At 33.7% G+C, this 20,862-nt stretch overlaps 12 non-coding genes across 12 annotated transcripts; 4 read left to right on the forward strand and 8 right to left on the reverse strand.

Annotated features, from left to right (window-relative positions):
- Positions 1-1,188: 1,188 nt before the first annotated feature.
- Positions 1,189-1,260, forward strand: TRNAQ-UUG (transfer RNA glutamine (anticodon UUG)). Its single transcript has one exon. It is a non-coding gene; the product is annotated as a tRNA-Gln (tRNA).
- An 825-nt stretch (positions 1,261-2,085) lies between these two features.
- Positions 2,086-2,157, reverse strand: TRNAQ-CUG (transfer RNA glutamine (anticodon CUG)). Its single transcript has one exon. It is a non-coding gene; the product is annotated as a tRNA-Gln (tRNA).
- A 1,547-nt stretch (positions 2,158-3,704) lies between these two features.
- Positions 3,705-3,776, forward strand: TRNAQ-UUG (transfer RNA glutamine (anticodon UUG)). The gene has a single exon. It is a non-coding gene; the product is annotated as a tRNA-Gln (tRNA).
- An 825-nt stretch (positions 3,777-4,601) lies between these two features.
- On the reverse strand, positions 4,602-4,673 carry TRNAQ-CUG (transfer RNA glutamine (anticodon CUG)). The gene has a single exon. It is a non-coding gene; the product is annotated as a tRNA-Gln (tRNA).
- Positions 4,674-6,220: 1,547 nt separating this feature from the next.
- Positions 6,221-6,292, forward strand: TRNAQ-UUG (transfer RNA glutamine (anticodon UUG)). Its single transcript has one exon. It is a non-coding gene; the product is annotated as a tRNA-Gln (tRNA).
- Positions 6,293-7,117: 825 nt separating this feature from the next.
- On the reverse strand, positions 7,118-7,189 carry TRNAQ-CUG (transfer RNA glutamine (anticodon CUG)). Its single transcript has one exon. It is a non-coding gene; the product is annotated as a tRNA-Gln (tRNA).
- A 2,444-nt stretch (positions 7,190-9,633) lies between these two features.
- Positions 9,634-9,705, reverse strand: TRNAQ-CUG (transfer RNA glutamine (anticodon CUG)). Its single transcript has one exon. It is a non-coding gene; the product is annotated as a tRNA-Gln (tRNA).
- Positions 9,706-12,149: 2,444 nt separating this feature from the next.
- Positions 12,150-12,221, reverse strand: TRNAQ-CUG (transfer RNA glutamine (anticodon CUG)). The gene has a single exon. It is a non-coding gene; the product is annotated as a tRNA-Gln (tRNA).
- Positions 12,222-14,665: 2,444 nt separating this feature from the next.
- TRNAQ-CUG (transfer RNA glutamine (anticodon CUG)) lies at positions 14,666-14,737 on the reverse strand. The gene has a single exon. It is a non-coding gene; the product is annotated as a tRNA-Gln (tRNA).
- A 2,444-nt stretch (positions 14,738-17,181) lies between these two features.
- On the reverse strand, positions 17,182-17,253 carry TRNAQ-CUG (transfer RNA glutamine (anticodon CUG)). The gene has a single exon. It is a non-coding gene; the product is annotated as a tRNA-Gln (tRNA).
- A 1,547-nt stretch (positions 17,254-18,800) lies between these two features.
- Positions 18,801-18,872, forward strand: TRNAQ-UUG (transfer RNA glutamine (anticodon UUG)). Its single transcript has one exon. It is a non-coding gene; the product is annotated as a tRNA-Gln (tRNA).
- Positions 18,873-19,697: 825 nt separating this feature from the next.
- TRNAQ-CUG (transfer RNA glutamine (anticodon CUG)) lies at positions 19,698-19,769 on the reverse strand. The gene has a single exon. It is a non-coding gene; the product is annotated as a tRNA-Gln (tRNA).
- Between the last annotated feature and the right edge of the window lie 1,093 nt (positions 19,770-20,862).

Here is a 20,862-nt window from a genome sequence, read left to right on the forward strand (position 1 = left end):
ACTCTTGAGCTTTTCCATTTCTTCATCTTTGTTCATTGATAGCTCAAATCCAACACCAGTAGGTTGAAAGAGTCAATTATTGAATGCTTTCAAAATGTCCATCAGCTTGAACAAGTTACATCAATACAAACTTTACAATACTTTGACATCAAATTTCTTCACAAAGTAGTTAGCCATTATAAAATCATATCCTGATTTTCTCAAACGCATTTCAGACGGGTGATTCACAGCATCACTTTTTTAAGCTTTCCTGCTATTGATAAGGCGAAAATAGTACATTTTGAATGAGAAGTTTTCTTCAATCAAACATAGAGGAACCCAAATGATGATCTCATTCAGCTAGTAAAAATGTTGTTTTATATTAGTATGGAAATCGTGAAAAGAAAATGTTTTTCATGCTGATTTACAACAGTTGATCTCCAATCGTAAAATATAAGCTTTTGGTCGGAGGCATCACAGGTACTGATCAAATTCTCATTTTTGAACTTTATTTACAAATCATATGATATGCTTTGTATACATCAACTGTATTGTTGGATCAATAATGAGTAAAAAGTGACTATCTCAATTTCAGGACATATAAAAGAGAAAGAAGTAGAAACTCATGTTTCAAATGCTGAGAGGCAACAACTGTTCATGATTTTCACCTCCACTAATTATATTTATTTTTATAATCTATATGTTTATATTTTCCTATAAATATACAGAGACATATAGCTATATATACAGAGATACATATGTACAGGTTGATTTTTACATGTTTATAAGTAAATGTGATGTTGTTCCAAATAAAACTTCTAAGAACTGAATGGAAAAGAAAATTGTAAAGTTCAGATAAGTCCCACTGAAATTTGTACGCAGATCCCCGTTTTCAGAGTCCAGAGTGCTAACCATGACACCATCCACCCTCCCGTACCAGGGTGAGCTTTCCATTTTGACAGAAGAGATTTGCCTCAGGGGGCAACTTATCTTTCATTGAAAAATATTATCTCACGTAAAAACCACTGTTCAACAGAGTTATAACGTTATTTGAGTCTTTTGGGCAACATCCTTCCCCAACATAGTTCAATATGCAAAAGTTTACCAGAATAGGAAAGCAATCCAATTCAGTTTCTCTTTGACAGTAGAATATTAAAAACTTTGACATTTCCACATTGCTGCAGCAGTTTGCGCTCCTTTCACATGGGAGGTTCCATGGTGTAATGGTTAGCACTTTGGACTTTGAATCCAATGATCCGAGTTCAAATCTCGGTGGGACCATTTTATGACTCTTGACCAAATCATTTTCTTTCAAGTGTATTCATTAATATCACATATCTAATACCGGTAGGGTGAAAAATTAATTTATTGATTATACTCTAAAAGTTTACTAGATGTGAGCAAATAATAGAATTTTTACAATACCTGGAAACTAAATGGCTCAAAATAATGAGAGATTTTACAAACTAACTCTGGTTTCTCAAACTCATCACAGGGGCCTGATGCACGACATTACTTTTTAAAATCTTACTGTTATTGATAAGGGGAACAAGGAACTTTTTAATTGCAAAGCGTTCATTAAAACAAAACTTGAGGAGCCAAACTTTGTATTACGGTGACCGAAGATGTGCAGTTTGAATAATAATCTTGAAATTCAGACGTACAAAGATTTTACACACTGATTTTCAACAGTAATTCCACAACCAATAAAGTTGAATCTTTTGAAAGACATGTCAAAGGTGTGAATCTGAAATTCACTTTCAAAGAAATTCACAATGAAATGCACTGTGTAAGTCCAGCATGTTGTCAGCTAAGAAATCAGCAAAAATGAACTATCTCATTACTGGCCATATAGATGAGAAAGGAAAATAAACTCATGTTTACAATGTGGATGTGAAAGAACAGTTTCTAGGTTCAGCTTCAATATTTATGTTTATGAATAATTGATATGTTCATATTGTCTAACAGCTATCTAGACGGATAAAGCTATGTATGCATCTATACATACTTATGCGTTCATACGCATCAGTATAAAACATTGATATTAGGTTTTTTCTAGACCAAATTCTAAAAAATGAGTTAAACAGTGAATCTCATAATTGTAGTAGGTCCCACCGAGATTTGAACTCGGATCGCTGGATTCAGAGTCCAGAGTGCTAACCATTACACCATGGAACCCTCTCACACAAGAGTGACTTTTCCATTGAGACAAAAGAGAGCGCATCAGTGATGGCCTTCTCTTATATTGATACAAAGATATCTCATTTGAATGGTCATAGTGGATAGAGCTTTAATGTGATTTGATTCTTTTCGCTATATTCTCTATAAAAGTGTTAAATATTCAAATGTTTATCAGAATATAAAAGTTATATCACAATGTTCATCTTTGCCTGTAGCATAATTAAACAGTCTACATTTCCAGACTACTGAAGCAATGTCTCTGTCTCCTGCATGGGTGGCTCCATAGAGCAATGGTTGGCAATTTGGACTTTGCATCCAATGATCCGATTTGAGACCTTGGAGGGACTTTTTTTATTACTCTTGAGCTTTTCCATTTCTTCATCTTTGTTCATTGATAGCTCAAATCCAACACCAGTAGGTTGAAAGAGTCAATTATTGAATGCTTTCAAAATGTCCATCAGCTTGAACAAGTTACATCAATACAAACTTTACAATACTTTGACATCAAATTTCTTCACAAAGTAGTTAGCCATTATAAAATCATATCCTGATTTTCTCAAACGCATTTCAGACGGGTGATTCACAGCATCACTTTTTTAAGCTTTCCTGCTATTGATAAGGCGAAAATAGCACATTTTGAATGAGAAGTTTTCTTCAATCAAACATAGAGGAACCCAAATGATGATCTCATTCAGCTAGTAAAAATGTTGTTTTATATTAGTATGGAAATCGTGAAAAGAAAATGTTTTTCATGCTGATTTACAACAGTTGATCTCCAATCGTAAAATATAAGCTTTTGGTCGGAGGCATCACAGGTACTGATCAAATTCTCATTTTTGAACTTTATTTACAAATCATATGATATGCTTTGTATACATCAACTGTATTGTTGGATCAATAATGAGTAAAAAGTGACTATCTCAATTTCAGGACATATAAAAGAGAAAGAAGTAGAAACTCATGTTTCAAATGCTGAGAGGCAACAACTGTTCATGATTTTCACCTCCACTAATTATATTTATTTTTATAATCTATATGTTTATATTTTCCTATAAATATACAGAGACATATAGCTATATATACAGAGATACATATGTACAGGTTGATTTTTACATGTTTATAAGTAAATGTGATGTTGTTCCAAATAAAACTTCTAAGAACTGAATGGAAAAGAAAATTGTAAAGTTCAGATAAGTCCCACTGAAATTTGTACTCAGATCCCCGTTTTCAGAGTCCAGAGTGCTAACCATGACACCATCCACCCTCCCGTACCAGGGTGAGCTTTCCATTTTGACAGAAGAGATTTGCCTCAGGGGGCAACTTATCTTTCATTGAAAAATATTATCTCACGTAAAAACCACTGTTCAACAGAGTTATAACGTTATTTGAGTCTTTTGGGCAACATCCTTCCCCAACATAGTTCAATATGCAAAAGTTTACCAGAATAGGAAAGCAATCCAATTCAGTTTCTCTTTGACAGTAGAATATTAAAAACTTTGACATTTCCACATTGCTGCAGCAGTTTGCGCTCCTTTCACATGGGAGGTTCCATGGTGTAATGGTTAGCACTTTGGACTTTGAATCCAATGATCCGAGTTCAAATCTCGGTGGGACCATTTTATGACTCTTGACCAAATCATTTTCTTTCAAGTGTATTCATTAATATCACATATCTAATACCGGTAGGGTGAAAAATTAATTTATTGATTATACTCTAAAAGTTTACTAGATGTGAGCAAATAATAGAATTTTTACAATACCTGGAAACTAAATGGCTCAAAATAATGAGAGATTTTACAAACTCACTCTGGTTTCTCAAACTCATCACAGGGGCCTGATGCACGACATTACTTTTTAAAATCTTACTGTTATTGATAAGGGGAACAAGGAACTTTTTAATTGCAAAGCGTTCATTAAAACAAAACTTGAGGAGCCAAACTTTGTATTACGGTGACCGAAGATGTGCAGTTTGAATAATAATCTTGAAATTCAGACGTACAAAGATTTTACACACTGATTTTCAACAGTAATTCCACAACCAATAAAGTTGAATCTTTTGAAAGACATGTCAAAGGTGTGAATCTGAAATTCACTTTCAAAGAAATTCACAATGAAATGCACTGTGTAAGTCCAGCATGTTGTCAGCTAAGAAATCAGCAAAAATGAACTATCTCATTACTGGCCATATAGATGAGAAAGGAAAATAAACTCATGTTTACAATGTGGATGTGAAAGAACAGTTTCTAGGTTCAGCTTCAATATTTATGTTTATGAATAATTGATATGTTCATATTGTCTAACAGCTATCTAGACGGATAAAGCTATGTATGCATCTATACATACTTATGCGTTCATACGCATCAGTATAAAACATTGATATTAGGTTTTTTCTAGACCAAATTCTAAAAAATGAGTTAAACAGTGAATCTCATAATTGTAGTAGGTCCCACCGAGATTTGAACTCGGATCGCTGGATTCAGAGTCCAGAGTGCTAACCATTACACCATGGAACCCTCTCACACAAGAGTGACTTTTCCATTGAGACAAAAGAGAGCGCATCAGTGATGGCCTTCTCTTATATTGATACAAAGATATCTCATTTGAATGGTCATAGTGGATAGAGCTTTAATGTGATTTGATTCTTTTCGCTATATTCTCTATAAAAGTGTTAAATATTCAAATGTTTATCAGAATATAAAAGTTATATCACAATGTTCATCTTTGCCTGTAGCATAATTAAACAGTCTACATTTCCAGACTACTGAAGCAATGTCTCTGTCTCCTGCATGGGTGGCTCCATAGAGCAATGGTTGGCAATTTGGACTTTGCATCCAATGATCCGATTTGAGACCTTGGAGGGACTTTTTTTATTACTCTTGAGCTTTTCCATTTCTTCATCTTTGTTCATTGATAGCTCAAATCCAACACCAGTAGGTTGAAAGAGTCAATTATTGAATGCTTTCAAAATGTCCATCAGCTTGAACAAGTTACATCAATACAAACTTTACAATACTTTGACATCAAATTTCTTCACAAAGTAGTTAGCCATTATAAAATCATATCCTGATTTTCTCAAACGCATTTCAGACGGGTGATTCACAGCATCACTTTTTTAAGCTTTCCTGCTATTGATAAGGCGAAAATAGCACATTTTGAATGAGAAGTTTTCTTCAATCAAACATAGAGGAACCCAAATGATGATCTCATTCAGCTAGTAAAAATGTTGTTTTATATTAGTATGGAAATCGTGAAAAGAAAATGTTTTTCATGCTGATTTACAACAGTTGATCTCCAATCGTAAAATATAAGCTTTTGGTCGGAGGCATGACAGGTACTGATCAAATTCTCATTTTTGAACTTTATTCACAAATCATATGATATGCTTTGTATACATCAACTGTATTGTTGGATCAATAATGAGTAAAAAGTGACTATCTCAATTTCAGGACATATAAAAGAGAAAGAAGTAGAAACTCATGTTTCAAATGCTGAGAGGCAACAACTGTTCATGATTTTCACCTCCACTAATTATATTTATTTTTATAATCTATATGTTTATATTTTCCTATAAATATACAGAGACATATAGCTATATATACAGAGATACATATGTACAGGTTGATTTTTACATGTTTATAAGTAAATGTGATGTTGTTCCAAATAAAACTTCTAAGAACTGAATGGAAAAGAAAATTGTAAAGTTCAGATAAGTCCCACTGAAATTTGTACTCAGATCCCCGTTTTCAGAGTCCAGAGTGCTAACCATGACACCATCCACCCTCCCGTACCAGGGTGAGCTTTCCATTTTGACAGAAGAGATTTGCCTCAGGGGGCAACTTATCTTTCATTGAAAAATATTATCTCACGTAAAAACCACTGTTCAACAGAGTTATAACGTTATTTGAGTCTTTTGGGCAACATCCTTCCCCAACATAGTTCAATATGCAAAAGTTTACCAGAATAGGAAAGCAATCCAATTCAGTTTCTCTTTGACAGTAGAATATTAAAAACTTTGACATTTCCACATTGCTGCAGCAGTTTGCGCTCCTTTCACATGGGAGGTTCCATGGTGTAATGGTTAGCACTTTGGACTTTGAATCCAATGATCCGAGTTCAAATCTCGGTGGGACCATTTTATGACTCTTGACCAAATCATTTTCTTTCAAGTGTATTCATTAATATCACATATCTAATACCGGTAGGGTGAAAAATTAATTTATTGATTATACTCTAAAAGTTTACTAGATGTGAGCAAATAATAGAATTTTTACAATACCTGGAAACTAAATGGCTCAAAATAATGAGAGATTTTACAAACTCACTCTGGTTTCTCAAACTCATCACAGGGGCCTGATGCACGACATTACTTTTTAAAATCTTACTGTTATTGATAAGGGGAACAAGGAACTTTTTAATTGCAAAGCGTTCATTAAAACAAAACTTGAGGAGCCAAACTTTGTATTACGGTGACCGAAGATGTGCAGTTTGAATAATAATCTTGAAATTCAGACGTACAAAGATTTTACACACTGATTTTCAACAGTAATTCCACAACCAATAAAGTTGAATCTTTTGAAAGACATGTCAAAGGTGTGAATCTGAAATTCACTTTCAAAGAAATTCACAATGAAATGCACTGTGTAAGTCCAGCATGTTGTCAGCTAAGAAATCAGCAAAAATGAACTATCTCATTACTGGCCATATAGATGAGAAAGGAAAATAAACTCATGTTTACAATGTGGATGTGAAAGAACAGTTTCTAGGTTCAGCTTCAATATTTATGTTTATGAATAATTGATATGTTCATATTGTCTAACAGCTATCTAGACGGATAAAGCTATGTATGCATCTATACATACTTATGCGTTCATACGCATCAGTATAAAACATTGATATTAGGTTTTTTCTAGACCAAATTCTAAAAAATGAGTTAAACAGTGAATCTCATAATTGTAGTAGGTCCCACCGAGATTTGAACTCGGATCGCTGGATTCAGAGTCCAGAGTGCTAACCATTACACCATGGAACCCTCTCACACAAGAGTGACTTTTCCATTGAGACAAAAGAGAGCGCATCAGTGATGGCCTTCTCTTATATTGATACAAAGATATCTCATTTGAATGGTCATAGTGGATAGAGCTTTAATGTGATTTGATTCTTTTCGCTATATTCTCTATAAAAGTGTTAAATATTCAAATGTTTATCAGAATATAAAAGTTATATCACAATGTTCATCTTTGCCTGTAGCATAATTAAACAGTCTACATTTCCAGACTACTGAAGCAATGTCTCAGTCTCCTGCATGGGTGGCTCCATAGAGCAATGGTTGGCAATTTGGACTTTGCATCCAATGATCCGATTTGAGACCTTGGAGGGACTTTTTTTATTACTCTTGAGCTTTTCCATTTCTTCATCTTTGTTCATTGATAGCTCAAATCCAACACCAGTAGGTTGAAAGAGTCAATTATTGAATGCTTTCAAAATGTCCATCAGCTTGAACAAGTTACATCAATACAAACTTTACAATACTTTGACATCAAATTTCTTCACAAAGTAGTTAGCCTTTATAAAATCATATCCTGATTTTCTCAAACGCATTTCAGACGGGTGATTCACAGCATCACTTTTTTAAGCTTTCCTGCTATTGATAAGGCGAAAATAGCACATTTTGAATGAGAAGTTTAGTTCAATCAAACACAGAGGAACCCAAATGATGATCTCATTCAGCTAGTAAAAATGTTGTTTTATATTAGTATGGAAATCGTGAAAAGAAAATGTTTTTCATGCTGATTTACAACAGTTGATCTCCAATCGTAAAATATAAGCTTTTGGTCGGAGGCATCACAGGTACTGATCAAATTCTCATTTTTGAACTTTATTCACAAATCATATGATATGCTTTGTATACATCAACTGTATTGTTGGATCAATAATGAGTAAAAAGTGACTATCTCAATTTCAGGACATATAAAAGAGAAAGAAGTAGAAACTCATGTTTCAAATGCTGAGAGGCAACAACTGTTCATGATTTTCACCTCCACTAATTATATTTATTTTTATAATCTATATGTTTATATTTTCCTATAAATATACAGAGACATATAGCTATATATACAGAGATACATATGTACAGGTTGATTTTTACATGTTTATAAGTAAATGTGATGTTGTTCCAAATAAAACTTCTAAGAACTGAATGGAAAAGAAAATTGTAAAGTTGAGATAAGTCCCACTGAAATTTGTACTCAGATCCCTGTTTTCAGAGTCCAGAGTGCTAACCATGACACCATCCACCCTCCCCTACCAGGATGAGCTTTCCATTTTGACAGAAGAGATTTGCCTCAGGGGGCAACTTATCTTTCATTGAAAAATATTATCTCACATAAAAACCACTGTTCAACAGAGTTATAACGTTATTTGAGTCTTTTGGGCAACATCCTTCCCCAACATAGTTCAATATGCAAAAGTTTACCAGAATAGGAAAGCAATCCAATTCAGTTTCTCTTTGACAGTAGAATTTTAAAAACTTTGACATTTCCACATTGCTGCAGCAGTTTGCACTCCTTTCACATGGGAGGTTCCATGGTGTAATGGTTAGCACTTTGCACTTTGAATCCAATGATCCGAGTTCAAATCTCGGTGGGACCATTTTATGACTCTTGACCAAATCATTTTCTTTCAAGTGTATTCATTAATATCACATATCTAATACCGGTAGGGTGAAAAATTAATTTATTGATTATACTCTAAAAGTTTACTAGATGTGAGCAAATAATAGAATTTTTACAATACCTGGAAACTAAATGGCTCAAAATAATGAGAGATTTTACAAACTCACTCTGGTTTCTCAAACTCATCACAGGGGCCTGATGCACGACATTACTTTTTAAAATCTTACTGTTATTGATAAGGGGAACAAGGAACTTTTTAATTGCAAAGCGTTCATTAAAACAAAACTTGAGGAGCCAAAGTTTGTATTACGGTGACCGAAGATGTGCAGTTTGAATAATAATCTTGAAATTCAGACGTACAAAGATTTTACACACTGATTTTCAACAGTAATTCCACAACCAATAAAGTTGAATCTTTTGAAAGACATGTCAAAGGTGTGAATCTGAAATTCACTTTCAAAGAAATTCACAATGAAATGCACTGTGTAAGTCCAGCATGTTGTCAGCTAAGAAATCAGCAAAAATGAACTATCTCATTACTGGCCATATAGATGAGAAAGGAAAATAAACTCATGTTTACAATGTGGATGTGAAAGAACAGTTTCTAGGTTCAGCTTCAATATTTATGTTTATGAATAATTGATATGTTCATATTGTCTAACAGCTATCTAGACGGATAAAGCTATGTATGCATCTATACATACTTATGCGTTCATACGCATCAGTATAAAACATTGATATTAGGTTTTTTCTAGACCAAATTCTAAAAAATGAGTTAAACAGTGAATCTCATAATTGTAGTAGGTCCCACCGAGATTTGAACTCGGATCGCTGGATTCAGAGTCCAGAGTGCTAACCATTACACCATGGAACCCTCTCACACAAGAGTGACTTTTCCATTGAGACAAAAGAGAGCGCATCAGTGATGGCCTTCTCTTATATTGATACAAAGATATCTCATTTGAATGGTCATAGTGGATAGAGCTTTAATGTGATTTGATTCTTTTCGCTATATTCTCTATAAAAGTGTTAAATATTCAAATGTTTATCAGAATATAAAAGTTATATCACAATGTTCATCTTTGCCTGTAGCATAATTAAACAGTCTACATTTCCAGACTACTGAAGCAATGTCTCTGTCTCCTGCATGGGTGGCTCCATAGAGCAATGGTTGGCAATTTGGACTTTGCATCCAATGATTCGATTTGAGACCTTGGAGGGACTTTTTTTATTACTCTTGAGCTTTTCCATTTCTTCATCTTTGTTCATTGATAGCTCAAATCCAACACCAGTAGGTTGAAAGAGTCAATTATTGAATGCTTTCAAAATGTCCATCAGCTTGAACAAGTTACATCAATACAAACTTTACAATACTTTGACATCAAATTTCTTCACAAAGTAGTTAGCCTTTATAAAATCATATCCTGATTTTCTCAAACGCATTTCAGACGGGTGATTCACAGCATCACTTTTTTAAGCTTTCCTGCTATTGATAAGGCGAAAATAGCACATTTTGAATGAGAAGTTTAGTTCAATCAAACACAGAGGAACCCAAATGATGATCTCATTCAGCTAGTAAAAATGTTGTTTTATATTAGTATGGAAATCGTGAAAAGAAAATGTTTTTCATGCTGATTTACAACAGTTGATCTCCAATCGTAAAATATAAGCTTTTGGTCGGAGGCATCACAGGTACTGATCAAATTCTCATTTTTGAACTTTATTCACAAATCATATGATATGCTTTGTATACATCAACTGTATTGTTGGATCAATAATGAGTAAAAAGTGACTATCTCAATTTCAGGACATATAAAAGAGAAAGAAGTAGAAACTCATGTTTCAAATGCTGAGAGGCAACAACTGTTCATGATTTTCACCTCCACTAATTATATTTATTTTTATAATCTATATGTTTATATTTTCCTATAAATATACAGAGACATATAGCTATATATACAGAGATACATATGTACAGGTTGATTTTTACATGTTTATAAGTAAATGTGATGTTGTTCCAAATAAAACTTCTAAGAACTGAATGGAAAAGAAAATTGTAAAGTTGAGATAAGTCCCACTGAAATTTGTACTCAGATCCCTGTTTTCAGAGTCCAGAGTGCTAACCATGACACCATCCACCCTCCCCTACCAGGATGAGCTTTCCATTTTGACAGAAGAGATTTGCCTCAGGGGGCAACTTATCTTTCATTGAAAAATATTATCTCACATAAAAACCACTGTTCAACAGAGTTATAACGTTTTTTGAGTCTTTTGGGCAACATCCTTCCCCAACATAGTTCAATATGCAAAAGTTTACCAGAATAGGAAAGCAATCCAATTCAGTTTCTCTTTGACAGTAGAATTTTAAAAACTTTGACATTTCCACATTGCTGCAGCAGTTTGCACTCCTTTCACATGGGAGGTTCCATGGTGTAATGGTTAGCACTTTGCACTTTGAATCCAATGATCCGAGTTCAAATCTCGGTGGGACCATTTTATGACTCTTGACCAAATCATTTTCTTTCAAGTGTATTCATTAATATCACATATCTAATACCGGTAGGGTGAAAAATTAATTTATTGATTATACTCTAAAAGTTTACTAGATGTGAGCAAATAATAGAATTTTTACAATACCTGGAAACTAAATGGCTCAAAATAATGAGAGATTTTACAAACTCACTCTGGTTTCTCAAACTCATCACAGGGGCCTGATGCACGACATTACTTTTTAAAATCTTACTGTTATTGATAAGGGGAACAAGGAACTTTTTAATTGCAAAGCGTTCATTAAAACAAAACTTGAGGAGCCAAAGTTTGTATTACGGTGACCGAAGATGTGCAGTTTGAATAATAATCTTGAAATTCAGACGTACAAAGATTTTACACACTGATTTTCAACAGTAATTCCACAACCAATAAAGTTGAATCTTTTGAAAGACATGTCAAAGGTGTGAATCTGAAATTCACTTTCAAAGAAATTCACAATGAAATGCACTGTGTAAGTCCAGCATGTTGTCAGCTAAGAAATCAGCAAAAATGAACTATCTCATTACTGGCCATATAGATGAGAAAGGAAAATAAACTCATGTTTACAATGTGGATGTGAAAGAACAGTTTCTAGGTTCAGCTTCAATATTTATGTTTATGAATAATTGATATGTTCATATTGTCTAACAGCTATCTAGACGGATAAAGCTATGTATGCATCTATACATACTTATGCGTTCATACGCATCAGTATAAAACATTGATATTAGGTTTTTTCTAGACCAAATTCTAAAAAATGAGTTAAACAGTGAATCTCATAATTGTAGTAGGTCCCACCGAGATTTGAACTCGGATCGCTGGATTCAGAGTCCAGAGTGCTAACCATTACACCATGGAACCCTCTCACACAAGAGTGACTTTTCCATTGAGACAAAAGAGAGCGCATCAGTGATGGCCTTCTCTTATATTGATACAAAGATATCTCATTTGAATGGTCATAGTGGATAGAGCTTTAATGTGATTTGATTCTTTTCGCTATATTCTCTATAAAAGTGTTAAATATTCAAATGTTTATCAGAATATAAAAGTTATATCACAATGTTCATCTTTGCCTGTAGCATAATTAAACAGTCTACATTTCCAGACTACTGAAGCAATGTCTCTGTCTCCTGCATGGGTGGCTCCATAGAGCAATGGTTGGCAATTTGGACTTTGCATCCAATGATCCGATTTGAGACCTTGGAGGGACTTTTTTTATTACTCTTGAGCTTTTCCATTTCTTCATCTTTGTTCATTGATAGCTCAAATCCAACACCAGTAGGTTGAAAGAGTCAATTATTGAATGCTTTCAAAATGTCCATCAGCTTGAACAAGTTACATCAATACAAACTTTACAATACTTTGACATCAAATTTCTTCACAAAGTAGTTAGCCTTTATAAAATCATATCCTGATTTTCTCAAACGCATTTCAGACGGGTGATTCACAGCATCACTTTTTTAAGCTTTCCTGCTATTGATAAGGCGAAAATAGCACATTTTGAATGAGAAGTTTAGTTCAATCAAACACAGAGGAACCCAAATGATGATCTCATTCAGCTAGTAAAAATGTTGTTTTATATTAGTATGGAAATCGTGAAAAGAAAATGGTTTTCATGCTGATTTACAACAGTTGATCTCCAATCGTAAAATATAAGCTTTTGGTCGGAGGCATCACAGGTACTGATCAAATTCTCATTTTTGAACTTTATTCACAAATCATATGATATGCTTTGTATACATCAACTGTATTGTTGGATCAATAATGAGTAAAAAGTGACTATCTCAATTTCAGGACATATAAAAGAGAAAGAAGTAGAAACTCATGTTTCAAATGCTGAGAGGCAACAACTGTTCATGATTTTCACCTCCACTAATTATATTTATTTTTATAATCTATATGTTTATATTTTCCTATAAATATACAGAGACATATAGCTATATATACAGAGATACATATGTACAGGTTGATTTTTACATGTTTATAAGTAAATGTGATGTTGTTCCAAATAAAACTTCTAAGAACTGAATGGAAAAGAAAATTGTAAAGTTGAGATAAGTCCCACTGAAATTTGTACTCAGATCCCTGTTTTCAGAGTCCAGAGTGCTAACCATGACACCATCCACCCTCCCCTACCAGGATGAGCTTTCCATTTTGACAGAAGAGATTTGCCTCAGGGGGCAACTTATCTTTCATTGAAAAATATTATCTCACATAAAAACCACTGTTCAACAGAGTTATAACGTTATTTGAGTCTTTTGGGCAACATCCTTCCCCAACATAGTTCAATATGCAAAAGTTTACCAGAATAGGAAAGCAATCCAATTCAGTTTCTCTTTGACAGTAGAATTTTAAAAACTTTGACATTTCCACATTGCTGCAGCAGTTTGCACTCCTTTCACATGGGAGGTTCCATGGTGTAATGGTTAGCACTTTGCACTTTGAATCCAATGATCCGAGTTCAAATCTCGGTGGGACCATTTTATGACTCTTGACCAAATCATTTTCTTTCAAGTGTATTCATTAATATCACATATCTAATACCGGTAGGGTGAAAAATTAATTTATTGATTATACTCTAAAAGTTTACTAGATGTGAGCAAATAATAGAATTTTTACAATACCTGGAAACTAAATGGCTCAAAATAATGAGAGATTTTACAAACTCACTCTGGTTTCTCAAACTCATCACAGGGGCCTGATGCACGACATTACTTTTTAAAATCTTACTGTTATTGATAAGGGGAACAAGGAACTTTTTAATTGCAAAGCGTTCATTAAAACAAAACTTGAGGAGCCAAACTTTGTATTACGGTGACCGAAGATGTGCAGTTTGAATAATAATCTTGAAATTCAGACGTACAAAGATTTTACACACTGATTTTCAACAGTAATTCCACAACCAATAAAGTTGAATCTTTTGAAAGACATGTCAAAGGTGTGAATCTGAAATTCACTTTCAAAGAAATTCACAATGAAATGCACTGTGTAAGTCCAGCATGTTGTCAGCTAAGAAATCAGCAAAAATGAACTATCTCATTACTGGCCATATAGATGAGAAAGGAAAATAAACTCATGTTTACAATGTGGATGTGAAAGAACAGTTTCTAGGTTCAGCTTCAATATTTATGTTTATGAATAATTGATATGTTCATATTGTCTAACAGCTATCTAGACGGATAAAGCTATGTATGCATCTATACATACTTATGCGTTCATACGCATCAGTATAAAACATTGATATTAGGTTTTTTCTAGACCAAATTCTAAAAAATGAGTTAAACAGTGAATCTCATAATTGTAGTAGGTCCCACCGAGATTTGAACTCGGATCGCTGGATTCAGAGTCCAGAGTGCTAACCATTACACCATGGAACCCTCTCACACAAGAGTGACTTTTCCATTGAGACAAAAGAGAGCGCATCAGTGATGGCCTTCTCTTATATTGATACAAAGATATCTCATTTGAATGGTCATAGTGGATAGAGCTTTAATGTGATTTGATTCTTTTCGCTATATTCTCTATAAAAGTGTTAAATATTCAAATGTTTATCAGAATATAAAAGTTATATCACAATGTTCATCTTTGCCTGTAGCATAATTAAACAGTCTACATTTCCAGACTACTGAAGCAATGTCTCTGTCTCCTGCATGGGTGGCTCCATAGAGCAATGGTTGGCAATTTGGACTTTGCATCCAATGATCCGATTTGAGACCTTGGAGGGACTTTTTTTATTACTCTTGAGCTTTTCCATTTCTTCATCTTTGTTCATTGATAGCTCAAATCCAACACCAGTAGGTTGAAAGAGTCAATTATTGAATGCTTTCAAAATGTCCATCAGCTTGAACAAGTTACATCAATACAAACTTTACAATACTTTGACATCAAATTTCTTCACAAAGTAGTTAGCCTTTATAAAATCATATCCTGATTTTCTCAAACGCATTTCAGACGGGTGATTCACAGCATCACTTTTTTAAGCTTTCCTGCTATTGATAAGGCGAAAATAGCACATTTTGAATGAGAAGTTTAGTTCAATCAAACACAGAGGAACCCAAATGATGATCTCATTCAGCTAGTAAAAATGTTGTTTTATATTAGTATGGAAATCGTGAAAAGAAAATGTTTTTCATGCTGATTTACAACAGTTGATCTCCAATCGTAAAATATAAGCTTTTGGTCGGAGGCATCACAGGTACTGATCAAATTCTCATTTTTGAACTTTATTCACAAATCATATGATATGCTTTGTATACATCAACTGTATTGTTGGATCAATAATGAGTAAAAAGTGACTATCTCAATTTCAGGACATATAAAAGAGAAAGAAGTAGAAACTCATGTTTCAAATGCTGAGAGGCAACAACTGTTCATGATTTTCACCTCCACTAATTATATTTATTTTTATAATCTATATGTTTATATTTTCCTATAAATATACAGAGACATATAGCTATATATACAGAGATACATATGTACAGGTTGATTTTTACATGTTTATAAGTAAATGTGATGTTGTTCCAAATAAAACTTCTAAGAACTGAATGGAAAAGAAAATTGTAAAGTTGAGATAAGTCCCACTGAAATTTGTACTCAGATCCCTGTTTTCAGAGTCCAGAGTGCTAACCATGACACCATCCACCCTCCCCTACCAGGATGAGCTTTCCATTTTGACAGAAGAGATTTGCCTCAGGGGGCAACTTATCTTTCATTGAAAAATATTATCTCACATAAAAACCACTGTTCAACAGAGTTATAACGTTATTTGAGTCTTTTGGGCAACATCCTTCCCCAACATAGTTCAATATGCAAAAGTTTACCAGAATAGGAAAGCAATCCAATTCAGTTTCTCTTTGACAGTAGAATATTAAAAACTTTGACATTTCCACATTGCTGCAGCAGTTTGCACTCCTTTCACATGGGAGGTTCCATGGTGTAATGGTTAGCACTTTGCACTTTGAATCCAATGATCCGAGTTCAAATCTCGGTGGGACCATTTTATGACTCTTGACCAAATCATTTTCTTTCAAGTGTATTCATTAATATCACATATCTAATACCGGTAGGGTGAAAAATTAATTTATTGATTATACTCTAAAAGTTTACTAGATGTGAGCAAATAATAGAATTTTTACAATACCTGGAAACTAAATGGCTCAAAATAATGAGAGATTTTACAAACTCACTCTGGTTTCTCAAACTCATCACAGGGGCCTGATGCACGACATTACTTTTTAAAATCTTACTGTTATTGATAAGGGGAACAAGGAACTTTTTAATTGCAAAGCGTTCATTAAAACAAAACTTGAGGAGCCAAACTTTGTATTACGGTGACCGAAGATGTGCAGTTTGAATAATAATCTTGAAATTCAGACGTACAAAGATTTTACACACTGATTTTCAACAGTAATTCCACAACCAATAAAGTTGAATCTTTTGAAAGACATGTCAAAGGTGTGAATCTGAAATTCACTTTCAAAGAAATTCACAATGAAATGCACTGTGTAAGTCCAGCATGTTGTCAGCTAAGAAATCAGCAAAAATGAACTATCTCATTACTGGCCATATAGATGAGAAAGGAAAATAAACTCATGTTTACAATGTGGATGTGAAAGAACAGTTTCTAGGTTCAGCTTCAATATTTATGTTTATGAATAATTGATATGTTCATATTGTCTAACAGCTATCTAGACGGATAAAGCTATGTATGCATCTATACATACTTATGCGTTCATACGCATCAGTATAAAACATTGATATTAGGTTTTTTCTAGACCAAATTCTAAAAAATGAGTTAAACAGTGAATCTCATAATTGTAGTAGGTCCCACCGAGATTTGAACTCGGATCGCTGGATTCAGAGTCCAGAGTGCTAACCATTACACCATGGAACCCTCTCACACAAGAGTGACTTTTCCATTGAGACAAAAGAGAGCGCATCAGTGATGGCCTTCTCTTATATTGATACAAAGATATCTCATTTGAATGGTCATAGTGGATAGAGCTTTAATGTGATTTGATTCTTTTCGCTATATTCTCTATAAAAGTGTTAAATATTCAAATGTTTATCAGAATATAAAAGTTATATCACAATGTTCATCTTTGCCTGTAGCATAATTAAACAGTCTACATTTCCAGACTACTGAAGCAATGTCTCTGTCTCCTGCATGGGTGGCTCCATAGAGCAATGGTTGGCAATTTGGACTTTGCATCCAATGATCCGATTTGAGACCTTGGAGGGACTTTTTTTATTACTCTTGAGCTTTTCCATTTCTTCATCTTTGTTCATTGATAGCTCAAATCCAACACCAGTAGGTTGAAAGAGTCAATTATTGAATGCTTTCAAAATGTCCATCAGCTTGAACAAGTTACATCAATACAAACTTTACAATACTTTGACATCAAATTTCTTCACAAAGTAGTTAGCCTTTATAAAATCATATCCTGATTTTCTCAAACGCATTTCAGACGGGTGATTCACAGCATCACTTTTTTAAGCTTTCCTGCTATTGATAAGGCGAAAATAGCACATTTTGAATGAGAAGTTTAGTTCAATCAAACACAGAGGAACCCAAATGATGATCTCATTCAGCTAGTAAAAATGTTGTTTTATATTAGTATGGAAATCGTGAAAAGAAAATGTTTTTCATGCTGATTTACAACAGTTGATCTCCAATCGTAAAATATAAGCTTTTGGTCGGAGGCATCACAGGTACTGATCAAATTCTCATTTTTGAACTTTATTCACAAATCATATGATATGCTTTGTATACATCAACTGTATTGTTGGATCAATAATGAGTAAAAAGTGACTATCTCAATTTCAGGACATATGAAAGAGAAAGAAGTAGAAACTCATGTTTCAAATGCTGAGAGGCAACAACTGTTCATGATTTTCACCTCCACTAATTATATTTATTTTTATAATCTATATGTTTATATTTTCCTATAAATATACAGAGACATATAGCTATATATACAGAGATACATATGTACAGGTTGATTTTTACATGTTTATAAGTAAATGTGATGTTGTTCCAAATAAAACTTCTAAGAACTGAATGGAAAAGAAAATTGTAAAGTTGAGATAAGTCCCACTGAAATTTGTACTCAGATCCCTGTTTTCAGAGTCCAGAGTGCTAACCATGACACCATCCACCCTCCCCTACCAGGATGAGCTTTCCATTTTGACAGAAGAGATTTGCCTCAGGGGGCAACTTATCTTTCATTGAAAAATATTATCTCACATAAAAACCACTGTTCAACAGAGTTATAACGTTATTTGAGTCTTTTGGGCAACATCCTTCCCCAACATAGTTCAATATGCAAAAGTTTACCAGAATAGGAAAGCAATCCAATTCAGTTTCTCTTTGACAGTAGAATATTAAAAACTTTGACATTTCCACATTGCTGCAGCAGTTTGCGCTCCTTTCACATGGGAGGTTCCATGGTGTAATGGTTAGCACTTTGGACTTTGAATCCAATGATCCGAGTTCAAATCTCGGTGGGACCATTTTATGACTCTTGACCAAATCATTTTCTTTCAAGTGTATTCATTAATATCACATATCTAATACCGGTAGGGTGAAAAATTAATTTATTGATTATACTCTAAAAGTTTACTAGATGTGAGCAAATAATAGAATTTTTACAATACCTGGAAACTAAATGGCTCAAAATAATGAGAGATTTTACAAACTCACTCTGGTTTCTCAAACTCATCACAGGGGCCTGATGCACGACATTACTTTTTAAAATCTTACTGTTATTGATAAGGGGAACAAGGAACTTTTTAATTGCAAAGCGTTCATTAAAACAAAACTTGAGGAGCCAAAGTTTGTATTACGGTGACCGAAGATGTGCAGTTTGAATAATAATCTTGAAATTCAGACGTACAAAGATTTTACACACTGATTTTCAACAGTAATTCCACAACCAATAAAGTTGAATCTTTTGAAAGACATGTCAAAGGTGTGAATCTGAAATTCACTTTCAAAGAAATTCACAATGAAATGCACTGTGTAAGTCCAGCATGTTGTCAGCTAAGAAATCAGCAAAAATGAACTATCTCATTACTGGCCATATAGATGAGAAAGGAAAATAAACTCATGTTTACAATGTGGATGTGAAAGAACAGTTTCTAGGTTCAGCTTCAATATTTATGTTTATGAATAATTGATATGTTCATATTGTCTAACAGCTATCTAGACGGATAAAGCTATGTATGCATCTATACATACTTATGCGTTCATACGCATCAGTATAAAACATTGATATTAGGTTTTTTCTAGACCAAATTCTAAAAAATGAGTTAAACAGTGAATCTCATAATTGTAGTAGGTCCCACCGAGATTTGAACTCGGATCGCTGGATTCAGAGTCCAGAGTGCTAACCATTACACCATGGAACCCTCTCACACAAGAGTGACTTTTCCATTGAGACAAAAGAGAGCGCATCAGTGATGGCCTTCTCTTATATTGATACAAAGATATCTCATTTGAATGGTCATAGTGGATAGAGCTTTAATGTGATTTGATTCTTTTCGCTATATTCTCTATAAAAGTGTTAAATATTCAAATGTTTATCAGAATATAAAAGTTATATCACAATGTTCATCTTTGCCTGTAGCATAATTAAACAGTCTACATTTCCAGACTACTGAAGCAATGTCTCAGTCTCCTGCATGGGTGGCTCCATAGAGCAATGGTTGGCAATTTGGACTTTGCATCCAATGATCCGATTTGAGACCTTGGAGGGACTTTTTTTATTACTCTTGAGCTTTTCCATTTCTTCATCTTTGTTCATTGATAGCTCAAATCCAACACCAGTAGGTTGAAAGAGTCAATTATTGAATGCTTTCAAAATGTCCATCAGCTTGAACAAGTTACATCAATACAAACTTTACAATACTTTGACATCAAATTTCTTCACAAAGTAGTTAGCCATTATAAAATCATATCCTGATTTTCTCAAACGCATTTCAGACGGGGGATTCACAGCATCACTTTTTTAAGCTTTCCTGCTATTGATAAGGCGAAAATAGCACATTTTGAATGAGAAGTTTTCTTCAATCAAACATAGAGGAACCCAAATGATGATCTCATTCAGCTAGTAAAAATGTTGTTTTATATTAGTATGGAAATCGTGAAAAGAAAATGTTTTTCATGCTGATTTACAACAGTTGATCTCCAATCGTAAAATATAAGCTTTTGGTCGGAGGCATCACAGGTACAGATCAAATTCTCATTTTTGAACTTTATTCACAAATCATATGATATGCTTTGTATACATCAACTGTATTGTTGGATCAATACTGAGTAAAAAGTGACTATCTCAATTTCAGGACATATAAAAGAGAAAGAAGTAGAAACTCATGTTTCAAATGCTGAGAGGCAACAACTGTTCATGATTTTCACCTCCACTAATTATATTTATTTTTATAATCTATATGTTTATATTTTCCTATAAATATACAGAGACATATAGCTATATATACAGAGATA

The sequence above is a fragment of the Triturus cristatus genome, chromosome 5_2 (genome assembly GCF_964204655.1).
Source record: "Triturus cristatus chromosome 5_2, aTriCri1.1, whole genome shotgun sequence".
Classification (NCBI taxonomy): Eukaryota; Metazoa; Chordata; class Amphibia; order Caudata; family Salamandridae; genus Triturus; species Triturus cristatus.